Source organism: Felis catus, chromosome D1 (assembly GCF_018350175.1).
Source record: "Felis catus isolate Fca126 chromosome D1, F.catus_Fca126_mat1.0, whole genome shotgun sequence".
Taxonomy (NCBI): Eukaryota; Metazoa; Chordata; class Mammalia; order Carnivora; family Felidae; genus Felis; species Felis catus.
The window spans coordinates 105,490,267-105,507,816 of record NC_058377.1 but is presented as its reverse complement, the minus strand read 5'-3'; the positions used below and the strand labels follow the sequence as shown (position 1 = coordinate 105,507,816).

At 60.6% G+C, this 17,550-nt stretch overlaps 1 protein-coding gene across 2 annotated transcripts in view; it reads right to left on the bottom strand.

The window, feature by feature from the left end:
• DAGLA (diacylglycerol lipase alpha) overlaps positions 1-17,302 on the bottom strand; it is a 62,711-nt gene extending 45,409 nt beyond the window's left edge. The window contains exon 1 of one of the 2 annotated variants that reach the window (XM_023239911.2): positions 17,161-17,302. The gene's annotated coding sequence lies outside the window, so the exon portion shown is untranslated. Of the gene's footprint in view, positions 1-16,325; positions 16,996-17,160 lie in introns of those variants that run through there. The other variant, XM_045039416.1, reaches the window with a different exon arrangement.
• Positions 17,303-17,550: the final 248 nt, after the last annotated feature.

Below are 17,550 nucleotides of genomic sequence, written 5' to 3'. Positions count from 1 at the left end.
CCTGCCAGAAAGTCCCTTTACTGGGAACCTTTGGCCATGATCTCACTTGTCCCATCACCCCAGAGAGGAGGGAGGAAGAAACAGAATCCCAAGGGCAGACCTCTGTCTTGCTCCTCACTGCCTAAGTACCTGGCCACGTAGGTGGCAGGAGAAGGTCCTAGGGCCCTCCCTTCTTCTCTAATGCTGGGGGCTTAGTAAACGACAGAACATCTGGGTGTGAAGAAACCCTCTGGGCCACTGAGTCACACATAATCACTCCAGGAAGGAAGGTGAGGGCCAAGGGTGCAGACACCTGCCCCAGGCAACACTGAGTTCAGTAGTAGGTCAGGAGCAGAACCTGGAACCATGCCCTGCAGCCCGGCTCCCAGGCCCTTAGCGGGCTCCTGGGCTAGGCTGTCCCTCTGTCCTTTATTTTTTAATTTTTTTTTAACGTTTATTTATTTTTGAGACAGAAGAGAAACAGAGCGTGAATAGGGGAGGGGCAGAGAGAGAGGGAGACACAGAATCTGAAACAGGCTCCGGGCTCTGAGCTGTCAGCCCAGAGCCCGACGCGGGGCTCGAACTCACGGACCGCGAGATCATGACCTGAGCCGAAGTCGGACGCTTAACTGACTGAGCCACCCAGGCGCCCCTCCCTCTGTCCTTTAAAGAGAGCTTCCCTCAGGGGGCTGAGGTGTGGGGGCCCTGCCTTAAGGGCCCATCCCAGTTCAGGCCAGGCCTCCTCTGCACCCTGCCTGTCCATGCTGCCTGCTTGGGCCAGAGCCAGTCAGCCTTAATGCTGCCCTACCCTCCTGGCTGTGCCCCCAGCCCTGTCACTCAGGAGGCTGGGCCCATAGGCCACATTCCTTCGCCGGGCCACCCTGCCTTGCGCCTGCTCACGGAGGGATTAGTGTGGCCAAAGGGGCCAGACGTGCTTGCTGGGGGTTTAAGTGGCCCGTTCATCAAACACACTGGGGCTGCCCCTGTGGCACCCGGCCCACAGAAATGGCTCCATTTCTCACCAGGCCAGGCAGTGGGTAGAGGGCTGAGAAGTCTGTCTGCTGAGACACAGCTGTGCCAGGGTCCCAGATGCCACCCTGTGAACCTGAGCCCTGGCAGCCTGGCCCCTGGGGGCTGCCAGCCCCTGCCATTCTAGCCTGGAGACGTCAGGGGTTGACTCTCCCTCCCATCAACAAGAGGAGGGCAGGGACGCCGGGGCAATCGCTCAGAACGGTACATCCCATCCCACCCCCAGCCCGGCTCGCCCTACGCGGCTCTGCTGCCGCCACCCCCACAGGCCTGCTTGCAAGGCACACACTCCACATTTCTGTCTGCACGGTCCTCCCCCAGTCCCCCCCACACCGTAACTGTGACACCTCCACCCCGCTGCCAGCTCTCAGCTGAGGGCGGCACCGGCAGCTGGGGCCGAGGAGGGCCCCAAGATGTGCTCCAGGGCATCTGTGGGCCTGGAAATCTCACACAGACTCCTGTGAGTTCTTCTGGGGGGCAGCCTACAGTTTCTTCCCTTTCTCCAAGGGTCCTCGGCCCCTGGCCGGGTCACTGTGCTGGCCTCACTTCCTGCCTCCCACAGTCCCCCCCTCCTTCCTCCAGGCGCCTGTCTGTGGAGTGCCTGGGGAGGAGGGCAGTCAATGGCTTCTCTATTCTCTGGAGGGAAGGCATTTTGCCCTTGGGGGGACCCTCTTGTCGGGAGGCAGAGGCAGCCCCGCTTGTGCTCAGGTCCCCAGGTGCCTCACCGCTCCTCCCGCGTTGGGAAGTGTGGTGGTTGTGCTCCCCGGAGCACTTGGGGTCTCCAGGTGCAGGTGCGGAGGGCGGAGAGCTCTGTGAGGGGCCCCGCCCACAGCCAACCCCAGGGACCTGCTCCCCCATTCCTGGGACTCCCTCCGTCTACCAGACACCTTCACAAACAACTCCTGCCTAGGCTGAGGCACAGCCAGGCCGGGGGTGAGTCAGCCAGGGAAATCCCAGCCCCGGCGCCCGCCGCTGGGTGACAGTTCTGCTGACACCTACGGAGTGGGGCACCCGGCCCCTCCCGGCAGAGGGCGAGAGGAACACCCGGGCTCCCCCACCCCCATTTCCTGTTCCCTGAGAGGGGAGCCTGGCGAGGGCGGTGGCGGGAGGGAGGAGTCACGGTGCCAGGGAGCCTGCTGGTCCCACGCCTTGTTCCGTGGCCTCTTCAGACCGCCAGGCCCCTGTCCTTGGCATGTCAGCAGGGCGAGGAGCTGGGGTCCTGCCTGGTACTTGTCACCCCAACCACCGGGTGTCCTGCTTCCAGGGCCCGGGCACCCCCAGGGTCTCACCAGGCGAGGGTCTTGGACAGCCCCGCCTCATTCCTGGGAGGCCCCGGCCTCTGACTCCTGCCCGGGTACCCCCACGGTCCTGCACTTCAAGGAGGGCAGGGTCAAGGCCCTCCAGTGAGGCGAGAGGCAAGGAGGGCAACGAGGAGAAAAAGGCCAGGAGAGGACCAGCCTGAGAGCCAGAAGGGGGAAGGACAGAAAGGACAGGCACAAAGGCTGCTCCCAGCAGGACATCCTGTCCCTCAAGAAACGGGGCCAGGTCCCCACAAACCAGCCAGACCGGTTGGTGTTAGCGGCTGCTTCAAGGCCTGGGGGTGCAGGGGAGGGGGTCTGTGAGATCCCGCCTGTGGCAGCTGCAGGCTGGGTCTGTCCTGTGGGACATTCTGGCCAGTGCCTCACGGTCCAATGCCACCCACCCCTTACCCCCTTCCCTTCCAGCCTGACTCCTTCTTGGCACAGGAGAGGAGAGTGAGGGGAGAGTGCGTTCTGAGCACACACACCCTTCCACTGCCTCAGTAGGCTCCAAGACCAGGCCAGGAGACCAGACTCAGGGCCTGGGAGTGCCAGCTGGGGCTTCGGATGCACTCAGGGGGACCTTAAGAAGGAGCTTCTGGGGATAAGAACACGGAGATGCCGATTCCTATCCGTGAAGAGCTCACAGTGCAAAAGAAAACCCACATGCAGGCCGGGGGCTATGGAGCCATGATGCCGGGGGCCCCACGGTGGGGACAGCGACAGAGAAGGCTTCCCAGAGGTGCTGGAGGCTGAGCAGGTCACTACCAGGAAGAAAAAGTCAGGGAAGTAAGGCTTGCTTGTTCCCTCCTGCCCTATAGAAAGCCTCTCAGAACCCCAGAGGCAAATGCACCTTGTTCCTGGGCCGGACCCCAGCCAGCACAGAGCCCTGCCTCCCTCACCTCTGCCCTCGTAGGGCTGTGTGCTGAGCACTACCATCAGCACCCGGCTCCTGCCTCTGGGTTGCTGGCAAAGCTGATTTCTGCAGGCTCCGTAGGCCAAGAAAAACACGCTGGGAAATGCACCAAGGGCAGGCGCACCCTTGGTGTTACCTGGGCAGGAGCCCCTCCACACGTGGGGAGACAAAAGCCCAGGTTGAGGTGGTCCCAGCTCTCCCCTCGCCCACACCACTTTGATCTTCCCACCCTGGCGGGGGCTTCCCCTTCTTCACGATTCTTCCTGAAAACTGGGCCTCTCGGACTTGCCAGGCAGGGAAGCTGGTGGTGGGAGAGACCCAGAAACCCATCCATTTCTTTGAAAGAAGACTGAAAACATGTGACCACGCAAATCCCATGGGTTTACTTCAATGTCGTTAAAACAAATGGCTTGAATGGATTTCTCCCACCCTCCCTCCTCCCTGAGCCACTCACTGGAAAACAGCAGCTGAAAGGGCCGGAGACGCAGGGCTGCTGGGGCCTGATGGCAGCCGGGCACAGGAGGAGGTGGAAAACAGACCCCTCCCCCCCTTCCCTGACCACAGGCAGCACAGAGGCTACCCAGGGGTCGAGAGAGACCAAGGTCAGATTCAGGACCAATGGGTGCCCTCTGCCCCTGTGGCCTACTGTTTCCCCGCACCTGGGATCCCCTCCCTCCTGTCACCCTTGCCTGGAGGCCCTGCCCTGAGCAGCTGCTTTTGCAAGCACACTCGCCGGGGCAGCTGGGACAGACAGGTGGAGCCTTCTTGGGGACAGCACGACTTGCTTAGAAAACCAGGCAAGGGGGCAGGAGTGGGAAGGTATGAGTCCCAACAGGTTGGAGCTGGAAGGGCCTGAGGGGAATCAGAGCTCAACCCTCCACGAATGTTAGAGCCGAAACCCCTAAGCCCAGAGAAGAGTGCTGGCAGGCCGAAGGCCAGCACGGCTATGTGTGTGTTCAGTCTCCATTCAGCCGTTGCTTCCCAGATACATCCTATGTGCCTAGACTCTGGAAATTCGGTTTAGGGGCCCAGGTGACCCCCGATGAAAAGCGAGCTCTGCCCCAGAGGCTTACAGGCTGGGGGGGGCCTCCCACCCCTCAGCTCTCCCCTCCCCACCCCTCCTGTGTGGAGGGGAGGAGGTGTCCTCGCCATTGCCATGGAAGGACTCAGAGCAGACAGGAGGCGAAAGAGTGGGAGAAACAGTGTGAAGGACTGGGGGTGAGGTCACAGCCTGGAGGTGACAGGGATGGTGGTGAAGGTCACCCTAGCAGGCAGGTCAAGTGGGAGGGGAGTCCTGGGAGTCTGGGCCTCTCACTGGCACCTGTGACCGAAAACCCTGGGCCAGACATGCTTATCTGTGTCTACTTTTTTCTTCTTACAAAACACGTGTTCTCTATAGAAAACAGAAGCAAACAAACAAAAACAGAAAGAGACAAATAGAAGTCACCATGATCCTCCTAGGAACATTATGAACTATTAACATCCGTCTAGTCTCGCGTCTGTCCAAATACGGGATCATTCCGTACCTGCCGCTTTTTCCGCGCTGAGCAGAGAAGGTGAACATCTCTCCTCGTTAAACACTGTCCTGGCCCCATATTCCCTCATCGCTGTGGGGCAGGCCATGTGCATGGTGTGCGTGAGTTCATTCAACCCATTCCCCGCCAGTGGTTGTTAGGCTGTTTCCCTCCTCTCGCCGTGAGAAAAGGCCCCACCCGCTGGGTCCAAGGCAGAGCAGCCCCAGCACCCCAGGTGGAGCCCGTGCTGGAGCCCCGGGGCTCCCGGCCCCCACCCAGTGCTCCTTCTCCCCACCCCAGCCTCTGCAAAGCCTCGTGCACAAGATGCGGAAGGGGTGGGGAGTGGGGGTCCTGCTCTTCTCCACAGCTCTCAGGTAGCGAGTGACCCCCCTCCCCGTGACTCTCAACGAGAATGGCAGTGAGAGGGATAAATGCAGATTCCCAGGCCCCACCCAGAAATTCTGAATCCACCAGTCCGAGGTAGGGCCTAGGAACCTAGATCTGGAACAAGCACCACCTGGCCAACCCCAGGGGGTTCTGAGGCTGGGGTTAGCCACCCCGCACCCAGAGAAGCCCTGCTCTCGGGGGTGAGCCCAGCAGTGTTTCTCTGACCGGAGCGAGTGAAGGAACACAGCAACCCAGAGCTGGTTAAACCACAGATACCTGGGCTCTGCCCCCAGAGATCCTGAGTCAGGGGTGGGGGCAGGGACACAGATTCTGTACTGTTAACCTGTTCCCAGGTGGTGGTGCCGCTGCTGGCCCACGGGCCACAGTCAGGGGCACTGAGCTAAAGCCACCGTGGGCACCACACACAGGTGCAGGCGATGGGCACTTACCCGGCATGAATAATCACAGTGCTTAGTAAGCACTTCTGTGGGTCAAGCACCACGTCCTGGCCACTCAAGGTGTGTGTGAGCCACATCGCTGGATGCAGATCCGGGACCCCATCCAGCCTCCCTGGGGATCCGCAGTGCCCATCAAAGAAGCACCATGCTGAGTCCTTCCCAAGTGTCATCCCTTGTCATCCTCCTGACCACGCCCCCCACCAGAAGTAGGTCACGGATCCCCCTGATTTTACGGGGGGAAACTGCAGCTGAGAGGCTAAGTGACTTGGTTAAGGTCTCACGAGCACCGCAGGCAGGAGATGTGACAGGAAGCGGACGGCCCAGCCTCAGAGCCCGAGCTCCCAACCCAGCATCCCAACACTCCCTGTGGCTCCCAACTGGAATCTCCACAACCACTCTGCCAGGTGGGCTTGAGCTCTCCACTTTGTGGGTGGGACCTCAGGGGGCTGGGGACGTCAGGCGACGGTAAGCCGTCCCTGGGAGACGGTGGACCTGGAGCCTACCCCGTTTGCCGGGTCCGCACCCGTGTTCGCTCCCTCCGGCCCACTCTGTCTGTGGCGTGGAGCCAGGGCACAGGGCCTGGGTGGGGTGCCCGCCTCCAAAGCCCGCAGCCTCTGCAGACACGGTTGGGGGGCAGGAAGTGGGAAGTGGGGTGGAGGAATCAGGAACTCAGTTTGGTCTGAGGACGTTCTTTTTTCACAGCCAGACTCAGTCCTGTGTGCCTTTTGAAAGGAAGGAGAGAGCAGCTGTGCTCAGCCCAACGAGGCCGGCCTCTTTCAACCTTCCAGTTGCTGCCATTTCCAATTACAACTTCAGAGGGCTCCTATAATTTATACATCCCAGGATGCACTGCTCCAGCTGCTTTATGATGGGAGTTCGTTACACCATTAAGGTTAAACTTTCATAAAGTACTGAGCAGGTGGTGGGCTAGGTGCCTGGCTTAGTTACCGCTGCCGGAAGCTTGCTGAATGGGGTTCACGTGGGGAAGGGCGGGGACAGGCTCTCTACAGGGGCCGAGAAGTGGAGAAGGCGGCTCCAGGGACCAGGGGCCGTCCATCAGCCCATTTATCAAACCGTATGGTGGCGCAGGTAGGCAGCATGGAGCACCACCTGCAAGAGCCCAACATTACTGGCGGGGGCATGTGGGGCGAGAGGAACAATCCTCTGTGCGCCTGAGAGCCGCCTGCCAAGGCCGGCGAGGTGCGGGGTCGGACGCGGTGGCCTGCCCCTGGGGAATGGCAGGGCTTCCCGGCAGTGGGGGAGGCTGCTCTCTCGGCAACGGGGTGGCCAAAGGGGAGCCTTCCTTTTGTGGGAACCTGCTCTTCCCGTGGCTCAGAGGGGCCCCAAACCCGACGCAAGGTGGGAGGGCGAGAAGGAATTTGCCGAGAGCAGGGGCCAGACGGAAAAGGGCCTGCGGTCTGCCGGCTGCAAACTTGAGGCCGTCAGCGGAACCCCTTCGATTCCGCGAGGAGGCCGAGGCCTTTGGCCTGTCCCTCTGCTGTAAACTGGGGGTGCTTCCCTCCTCGGGACGGGTGGGTACTGCCCTGAGCGCAGAGCCTAGTGCCGGGCGAGTGGCCGCTGTCCCCCATCTTTGCGTTGAATGAATTACTGCACAGAAAGCATAGACGACTGGCCTTGCTGGGAGAGCTTTGCTCATGTTGCTGTTACATCTGTAAGACCTGTGTTACAGCTCAGTGTCCGACCTGGGAACTCCCAGAGGACCAGGTGAAACCTCTTCCAATTCTCAGCTCCAGGCCCAAGCTGAGCACGCCGTACGTGCTTGATAAACAAATGTCCCTGAAAGAACCGGGTGGACAGAGGGGGCACAGCTCTTCTCCACAGCCTGGCCCCCGTCCCGGGGAAGGAGGTGGAGAAAGACGGAGTTCTTTGCCAAGGTATGAAACCGAAGCAACCTCCTGAGACAAATTCCGTGACTTCCCAGAAGGAAAGAGACTTCAGGTGCGGCTGTTTTTCTGGCTCCAGGAAACCGGGGTTGACTCTGGCCTTTTCCTTCTCCTTCAGGATTTGCGGCCACTGGAACCTGAAGCCTCTGCTGGGGCTCTGGGGACCCCCCAGGGTGGGTTCCCCGTGGCTGCCAGCCCGTTCCCCTCGGCAGCAGTGGCCTGCTTCTGCAGTCACCGGAGCGGCTGCCCGTGTGGCAGGCTCCCGAGACCGGAGGGGGACGTGACAGGACTCTGGATTTGTCAAGGTTGCCAACGTTCTTGGGAGGGGCCAAATCGTGACCCTCCCCCCACCCTCAGGGTGCACCGTCTGACCCCCAGCTGAGCGGAACCGGAGGGGCTGAGAGGCCACCTCTTTGCACAGGAGGGTCAGAGGGTCTCCGAGGAAAGACACCGGCTTCCCCCAAAAGCCTTAGGGGAGGAGGAGGTGTACAAAAAGCAGACGGAGGGAAGAGGTGCCAAGGGGAAAGAAAGCAACGCAGGAGAGAAACCAAAAGGAACGCGGGGTGGGGGGTGGGGACCAGCCTAAGGATGGTTAAGACGCCAGAGGGAAAGTGGGACGCTGCCAGCCCTGAGAAGTGGCCCAGAAGTGGGAGGGGACTGAAGGAAGCCCGAGGGGCTGGCCTGCATCACAGGAGAGGGCCCAGGGTTGCCTGGCTGCAGAGGAGACGCAGCCTCAGGAAAGGGAGGGTGTCCGGTCAGCTTAGCGCCCACCTGGGCTGACAGAGAAGAGTTGAAATCATCATAATTGATCACAGCGTGTAACATGTCTTGAATACCTACGCTGTTCTTGGCACTGGGCAGAACTTCCAAGGTGGTATCTCATTGGGTCCTGACGGCAGCCACACTCCATGAGAGCCCCATTTTCGAGATGAAGAAACTGAGGATCGGCGGTTAAGTGACCTGCCCAAGTAGTAGCGGACTCAAATAAAGCTCCACCTTTATGCTAAGGTCCATGCTGGCAGGCCTATGCTGTGCTAATTTTATTATTTTTAGTTTTTAATTTTTTTAATGTTTATTTTTGAGAGAGAGAGAGAGAGAGAGAGAGAGAGAGCAAGGGCAAGGGAGGGGCTGAGAGAGGGAGACAGAATCCGAAGCAGGCTCCGGGCTCTGAGCAGTCAGCACAGAGCCTGATGCGGGGCTCGAATTCGCAAGCTGTGAGATCACGACCTGAGCGGAAGTCAGATGCTTAACCAACCGACCGACCGGGAGCCGCCCAGGTGCCCCACCCCCATGCTATGCTAATTTTAAAGAAAGAAACGGAGAATGAATGGGAAGGGCATAAGCCAAGGAGCTGATGGGTGGCATGGTCTTGGAGACCAGCAGTCCTGGGAGGTGAGGCGGGCAGGTGCTGACTGGAGGCAGCACACGCGGGGTGACTGGCGCCTGCAGCTGAACCAGGGCAGTCCCCTCAGCTGCCGATGGGCCTGGGGCTGCCTGCAGATTCTGCGGCCTGGCCCGCCCTGAACTGCGGGGACAGCTGTCCCAGGGCAGTGTAGGAGCCTGCACGAGGTGGGAGCTGGCTGCAGGGCGTGCCGGGGGGAGCCTGATGTAATCCCGGCTGCAGGAGGCGGAAACTTGGGAAGTGAAACGTCATCTAACAGCAGCCTGGCCACGGACTTCCAACAGCCGTGCCAGGCGTGCCCCACCCCTACCCACTGAGATCTCTGCCCTCTTCTTCTGGCCCAGGGGGGCCCTGGCAGCCCAGATCGTGTTCCCCAGGCCCGGCCCGGCGCTGAAACGTGCTCGGAGTAAAGCTGATGAGAAAGCAGAGGACTCCTAGCCAACGCCCTGGGAACCCTGCCACGGAGAGGCTGACAGTCTCACTGTTTTCCGGAACAGACGCAGGGCTCATCTCTTCACTGGGCTTTCCGCATTATTTTGAGGGGTGAGGGGAGGTCCAAGCGGCTGCCGGGCAAACTATCTCCTTCCTCGCTGAACCTAGCCTGAACTGACCTAGTCAGGCTGCCCAGATGAGAGGGGTTGTGGGGCCCAGAACCACCAGGAAGGCCTCCTGCATTTCCATCCAACCCGAGGACCCAGTGCGTGAGGGACCACCTCGAAGGAACCAGGACTACTCAGCCAACGGGGACACCGGACTAGAGCCTGGCACCCACTCTAGGGACCTCCTGCCCAGCTCTTGGCCACACAGGGTCCTTGAGCAAGTTCTTGCCAGCTAGCAAGCCACGGAGTTCATCAGCCCATCCAGGGAGGCTCAGAAGGTGGGCACAGATCCCCTGGCCTGGGTTTCTGCATCCAGCCTTAAGCATTCCTGGCCTTCATGCCAACTCTTGGATCCCATACACAAGCAATCTAACCCTTGACTAGTACAGTATCTGTCCTATCCCGCATCGCCTCTGAGCGTGGGCGCAGCCAGTGAAGGAGAGAGAATAAATACCACGGTTGCTGATATACAAACAGGGCAACTGAGGCTCAGAGGGGCTGAGTGACTCATGTGAAGCTGCCCAGCTGAGCCAAGAGCAGAATCCGGGCCCGAGCCCTTCTCACGCCTTGCCGTCTTCCTAAAATCACCCACCCCATGCAAGTGGGCACTCCTGGTCCCCACAGCAAAGGAGGGGGGCCGACGTAGGCCAGCACTCGGCCAAGTAGGAGAAAGGGGAGGTGGCCACTGGATAAACATACAGACATGCAAGAAACAAACAGGCCCAAGGAGATGGAGAGATGGAGTGAGAGGGGATTACAGGGAGAGATTACAGCAGGAATCTCAAGGCTGCTAGGGTCCAAATCCTGGCTCTGCCATCTATTAGCTGAGTGCCCAGAACACATTTCTTGTTTTGTTGGTTTATTTTGAGAGAGAGAGAGAGCGCCAGCAGGCGTGAGAGTGGGGTGAAGGGCAGAGAGAGGAGAGAGAATCCCAAGAAGGCTCCGTGCTGTCAGCACAGTGCCCGACGTGGGGCTCGAACTCATGAAACCGTGAGATCACAGCCTGAGCCGAAATCAAGAGTCGGACGCTCGACCAACGGAGCCACCTAGGCGCCCCAACCAGAGCACTTCTAAACCTCATCTGTAGAATGGGTTGTTATCACCTGCCTCTTGGGATGGTTATAAGGATTCAACGAGCTAATGTATGAAAAGTGCTTAGCATGGCACCTGGCTCCTATCTCAGTAAGTGCCATTTTGCTCGTTAGCCTTCAGTGAGGATATGGATTAGGGAGGGGGACAAGCCATCCACACGTAACAAGACACACTCTCCCGGGTGTCGGTGCTACATGCCCCGATGTTAGCCAGGACGGCCCTGGAGTTCAGGGGAGCAGAAGAAAGGCTTCACAGGGGAACGGCCTGAAGGAGAGGCCGGGGTCCTGGGCTCACGCCTGGCTCCCCATCTACTTGCCTTGTGTCCTCAAGGAGGTAACTCGACCTCCCGAAGCTGCCTGTAAGACAGGGGTCGGGGAGACGAAGGAGTGGAGGGGGCTGCCCGAAGCAAGGAGTAAATGAGACCCTCTACACGCTGTGCCGGGTTAGTTCCCCCACATTCACAAAATGGAAATGATTATTATTACTGTTACAACGTGGCCGAGCAAAGCCCCCTGGAGACAGAAGCCCCGGCGTCTTCTCGGACCCCCAAACCTGAAAGAGTTTGACAAGAGCCAGGTGCAGGGCTCTGTCCCCAGGGGTGAGGGGGGTGAGGCCCAGAGAAGCAGCCCCGCAGTGCTCACCCCACCGTGTGGCCTGCCCAGCAGGGGAGCCATGTGCTCAAAGGTACAGGGTGAATTGTATATAATGAAGGCACATCAATAATAAATTAACCTCAAGTAAGTCCAGGAACATCAATCATAAATTAATTAAATGGCTCCAGGAGAGGCAACGACAAGGGGCCTTTTCGGGATGAATTAGAAGCGGTGTCCTGCCTCCCCTTACGACAGCCTCGGCCCACCCTTCCCCAGCCCCCTGCCCGGAGCGCCCTGCCACCAGGAGCATTTTCAGGTGCTGGGACTGGCTCTCCCAAGCGGCCCCCAAGAACACCGGTGCAGACGAGCCCTGTCTTCCTCCCACCTGCCCCCCAGCTTAGAGAATTCGCAAACGCTGAAAGGGTTTTGATGAAACTTCCCAGAATAGTAACCTCCTGGGCTGAACTCAGGCAGGCGAAATTTCAAGGGGTAATTTGGTGAGAAAATGATCAAACGCCTGGAAATAAATGCTAGGAACACTGGAACCCCTTCGATGGGTCCTCGGGGATGAGAAAAGCCTTGCGGGCGGAACAACCAGCCTCCCGGGGGTCCCTGAAGGCCACTCCTCAAACTCCTGGCCTGGAGTGGCCTGGAGCCTCTAGGAATCGAGGCAGCTGAAAGTCAAGGGTGGGAAACGCATCTCAGGCTGAGACAGAATCCGGGCCCCGAACCCTTCACACGCCTTGCCGTCTCCCTAAAATCACCCAGCCCAGCTCTGATCCCGGGCCTGGCCCCCAGGCCCTCCCCCGTGCCCACCTCTTACCGACCACCAGCCGGCCACCCTCTTGCTCAGAACACTTCAGTGGCTGCCCATGTTTTCCACAGACCCGACCTGCAGCCCTGCCGTCACGTTCCCAGGGACCCAGCTCCAAGTCACCGTGTCACCCCAGCTTTCACCGCTTCCATGTCGTGTGCCCTCCACCCAAGCCAGACCACAACGAGCCAGCGGCTCATTTTCCCAGCCACACCCTCCACTGCTGCCGCTTCCTCTACCATCACCTGGATGGCCCAGGTTAAAGGCCAGCGCCACCCGAGTCTCCGCCGACCTCCCTGGTCCAAGTTCCTCAATCTCCTTTGACCTCCGGCGGGCCCCCTCTTGGAAGCGCAGCACAGACCTTCATGTCTGTCGCGAACCTTCTCCATAGATTTCGAACGCCTGGAGGGCAGAACCTGAATCTTACAGGGTCTGGTATGGCCTCACTGCGCCCAAACCGCTGTAAGCGCTCAGGAAAGGACCACTGCCGCATCCAAGTGGAAACCGTCCCCAGGGGTCAACGCATTATTCCCATGTTTCTGTTGACAGATTAGCAAGATTCCATCCATGCCAAGGGTGGGGTGGAGCTGACTTCCTCATCAAGGAAAGGGACATGACCCATTACAGCTTCCTTGATGCTAATATATGCAGATCACGATGTAACTGCTTTTCTATGGAAAAGATTCTGATTACAAGAGCAAAAAACGTGTGTGTGTGTGTGTGTGTGTGTGTGTGTCTGTGTTCTTGCTTTCATCATGATCTTTCTACTCGCCAGACATTATTAGGCCGTGGAAACCTTACTGGTGGGAGGTTTTACTGTCCCTATCTTACAGATGAGGAAACTGAGGTAGAGAGAGGTACGAGGATTCAAAGCCGGGTCTGTTGGACCCCAGAGCCCCAAGTCTTTACGCCCGTGGCTATCATGCCGTCTTCTGTCATCCGACTGGACTATCCCCAGCTGACTTCCAGGGGGCTTGAGGAGAAGCAGGGACGCAGGCCTGCGCAGCACATATGGGAGCTGGGGAGCCACGCCTCCAGCCTGGGCTTCCTTCTAAGGAATACCGAGAAAGCAGGAAGGCTCCTTCCGCAGGAATCACAACAGGAGACGTTACCCGCCCCCCAGCTGGAAGGCGGACTCCCCCCTGCTCCCACTGTTCTCTCCTGCTCCCTGGAGCCCAACAACGCCCCCTGCTCCTCACACCCACTGACACCAGGCCAGCCAGACACAGGAGCCCACGAGTTCCCACACCGCCAGGCGCTCCACACCCCCTCAGCCCTCACTTCCCACAGAAAGCTACGGGCACACGCGGCTACACACACGTGCAATTCCCGGGCGGCCCTGCCTGGGGAACAGCCCCACCCCTGCTCATCCCAACCCGCCAGCCCGCCAGCCAGCCCAGGGAGGGCTTGGGCCTTCCTGCCAAGCACCCTCCTCACCTGTGGCCACAGCGCGCGCCCTCCCCTCCGCCTCATCTCCAAGGTCCCCGGGGGTAGGACAGTCGCCCGGGTCTTCCTCACTTACAGGCACGCTCCCCCTGTCCGACCCAGAGACATCCAGCCCCGCCAAAGTCAGCATCAGAAAGGAAAAAAAAGAAAATCAAGATAAACAGTTGTCAGCCCTGCCCGCTGGGGAGGTAACCACATCCTGCAATGTCCTGGCCTCCGTGGTTCTACGAGATTTATCTTCCTCTGACCACACGCTCATTGATGTTTTCCCCCAGCGCTACTTGCCTGGTCCGCTAGCTAGCGTGTAATGTAAAGCGATTCCAGTGAGAAGCTGAACTCAGGTGGAGGGCTGGGCCAACAGGTGATTAAACCCAGAGGTCCCCCTCTGGTCCCTGGCAGAGGGACTGGGGGACGAGTGGCTTCCAGCGCCAGGCTGCGCCTCCAGCCGTGGCTGGCTGGCCTGGCACTCTGAGCTCTGGTCCAGAATCCTCTGTCCAGAGATGCCCGATTCCCTGGCACCCCTGAAGCAGAGCAGCCGGGCACCATGATTTATGAGGCAGCTGAGGAAGGAAGGTTGCCAGGAGCTGACTTAAGCAACTTTTGGAGAAACACGGACAAAAGCAATGGGAACAGGACTGAGGACCAGAGTTGAAAAGATCTCGGCTCCAGAGGGCTGCTCGCCCTCGATGTCCATTCCTATGTGACTAGACCCCTGCCCCAGCTGGAATCTGCTCAAAAGCAGCATCTGTGCCCAAAGACAAGGGCTGGTGACCCGGCTGGGCTCCCTACTGCCTCAACACCCTGCTTTTGGGGAACAGAGGCCAACTCTTCCTCTCGGCGTCTCCGATCTGCCCCGCCTGCCACCCAGCTCTGCTGTGCAGAGTCCCAGCATCCCGAGCAGATGGCAAGGGGTGGCTGCAAAGGGCTCCTGAAGCCCAAGACCAGAAGGCTGAGCCATAAATCAGAACAAACAGGCCGGAGGTGTGGAGGGTGAGCTGAGGGGACTTGAATGCTGAATATTCACAACAGGGAGGCTCCAGGCTTCCTCTTGCAGAGAGGGCAACTCCCGGGGAGGCAGAGAAGGGCACCGCGGGGAGCATGCGGGACAGGCCTCGGACCCCTCCCACCCACCTGGAGCGCATGGCCCGGGAAGCTCTAACAGTGTCCAGGCGGCAGCCGCTGGGGCAGAATGAGTCCCAGGGCAGGGAAAAGTCAGCTCACCACCCTGGGTCTCGAAGAGCCACGTCCCTCCTCCACCCACGAGGCTTGACCCTGCGGCCCGGACGTGGAGCAAAAACTTTCTCCCTCGGGCAGCAAGCTGGTCCAATGGGTTGCTGGCTAAAACAGACACTCAACGTGCAACGCTTGAGAAATGGGCCTGGGCTCCCGGGGTCTGTAATCCAGCCTGTGGTCGGGAACTAGGCCCCTCGAGGCAGAAAGCTAAGCGATCTGCCGCCGCCCTCATCGTCCCCGCGTGGGAAGGCCCTTCACAGACAGAAGTGGGGCCGTGTCAGGTGAGACGTCCCGGGGAACTCGTGCCACGCGCATCCACCCCCGGAAGACCCCTCCGAGGAGGCCCTCGCCCCTTCTCCTTGCCCGGCGTGTCCAGTGGCGTTCCCCCCACCCCCCATGGCCCCCCGGCCCTCCCGTCACGCCGCCCCAACCTCCCCGGCAGGACCACCCAGCCCTGCGTCCACTCTGGTGGCTCTGACCCACTTTGCTTTCCTCAGGCCACAGCCCCAAAAACGCTGATGCGCCTGCTCCCCACCCCCACCCTCAGCACCCGGAGCCAAAGGAAATTCTCAAGAGAAAACACAACACTTCCAAGTCTCCCTCCCACACAGGTACCCCAGATCTGTCAGCCACAGACACCTCCCGGCCCTGTGCGACCATGAGGCGTGTCTGGAGAGCAAGAGAAGGGCTTCCTCCCGCTCCCGCCACTCCTGCAGGACCCCACGGTTGCTGCGGCCACGCTCGGGACCGTCCTCGGGAGACCTGGGGCCTGGTTCCAGCTCAGCAGCTGACTCACACTGTCAACAGATCCCACTTTTCCCCCACCAGGAGCCTTTACACTCAGGGCCTCTAATTCCCTGTGACAGGCTCTCTCTCGACTTTCCAGCTGCCTTCCTCCCCAGTCACATTCCAGGCCTCCATTTCTATGGCCTCCACCCTGGGTCTCTTTACCTGGCGAGAATCCCTGACCTTCGTACAGCCTTGCACTGTTTACAAAGGGCTTCCCGGCGTACCATCTCCTTTCCTCCTCCACGACCGCTTGGCCACAGGGATCTGAGAGGGAAAGTCACCTGCCCAAGGTCACACAGCTTAAGACTGGAGTTGAAGTTCTCTGGCTCCAAACACGCTGGACGACACGCCGGCTTCAAGGCATCTCAGCGGCACCTCCCACCCGGCACCCACCCCGTCCTCAAACTTCCCCGGAGCTCTGTAAATTGGCCCCTCTGAGACGTAGGAGAGCATGTGATGCTGAGTGAGACCCTCCTTCAAAACTTCCCAAAAGACTGGTGCAGGCAGGCGCAACCGTAGCACACTCCCAGTAGCTGCAGAGTCATCTTTCAAAGCACCTTTCCAAACGGTCCTCTGGACCCAAAGCCTTCCAAGCATCAAAGAGGAGAGGCAACTGTCCCAGATACCCCGAAGCGAGCCGTCAACCCACAGAGAAGACAGGGCCTGGAGAATACAGATAGATGGTGCGCCCGCCTCTCCCGGGGCTCCGACGCGGGTCACCTCTCAGCCCTGTACGTTTCTCGTGACACACGTTCAAAGACAGTGATCACTGCTGAGAACCATCTCCCCCCCCCCCCCGCCCGCCCCCACCCCCACCGCTTCCTCCTTCCCCAAAGCTGGATGAGTACATGAGCCCAGGACAATGCTGGTACCTGGTCAGGTTTCCATCTGGGTCACCACTGGGTTCCTCGTGGTCGAAACATCTCCTGGCATCTCTCTTTCACGTCCGTTATAAAGGACACCAACCTTCTCCCAGCCTTCCTCCTTCTTCAGCTCAGTGTACCCAACAGGCACTAAAAGTGGGCCCCCGTGACAGAGGCAACGCTCCTCATCACTACCAGTGCAATGATCCATCAGGGTCTGGGGGCCATGGAGTCTCCCCTCACGGGTCCAAGCAGCGCCCCCCCCCCCCCACCCCGGCACCACGCTGTGCCAAGGCCATTTCTCACAGTCGCTCCAGGAACTCCTGCCATGCTGAGGGCGCCAATTCTTCAAGTCCAGGTGCCATCACTCCAGACCGTGTCAGGCCAGAACCATCCAACACCCTAGCAATGGCAGCACGTCCTCACACCCATGCCGGGAGCACCACCACGCGCCGAGGAACTGGCCACTGGCACTCCGGAACCAAGTCCTGGTGCTGTGCCCATCACCTACCTGCACAGGGGGCTGCACCCGCCTCACACCTGGGCGGCCACCACCACGCCAGGGTGGGGGTGAGTCTTCTGACACCCGCGCCAGGGAGACCACGCTGCCTGTGCCAGACCCACGCTGCCCACGCCCGTGCCACGGGTGTCACCGTCCCACACCAATGCCGGGGGCCGCATGGATCTCACACCTGCCACGGGCGCCCGCGGCAGCCGCACCTCTGCCGGCGGACCCGTCGGGCTGGCCACCGCGCGCCCCGGACACTGCCCCAGCCCGTCGCGCCGCTCGCACCGCGCCCGCGCGCCGGGGCCCCGGCCCGCCGCGCCCGCGGCTCCCCCTTACCTCCCGCCCTCCGCAGGGCTCGGCCCGCCGCCGCCGCCGCGACCGCCACCTCCATCCTGGGCTCCCCAAGGCCCCGATTCACTAACGCCGCTTCCGCAGGGCGCCGGCGCCGGCGCGAAGGCCGCCTCCGCCCCCCGGGGGACGCTGCGTCCTTTACGTAAACCCCACTCCGCCGCCAGCGGTGACCATGGCGACGGCCGTGGGGCGGCAGCGCCCCCTGGTGCCAGGGAGGGGAGCGGCGCCGAGGCCGGAGCGAGTCGGAGCCTTTCGCAGGCGCGGGGCCGGGTGCGTGGGGGCGGTGGGCGCCCCGCTCGGGCCGCGGCGGGGGCTCCGTAGGCGGCCGGGAGGGGCAGGACCCGTGGCGCTGCACGCGGGGAAGGGAAAAACGCC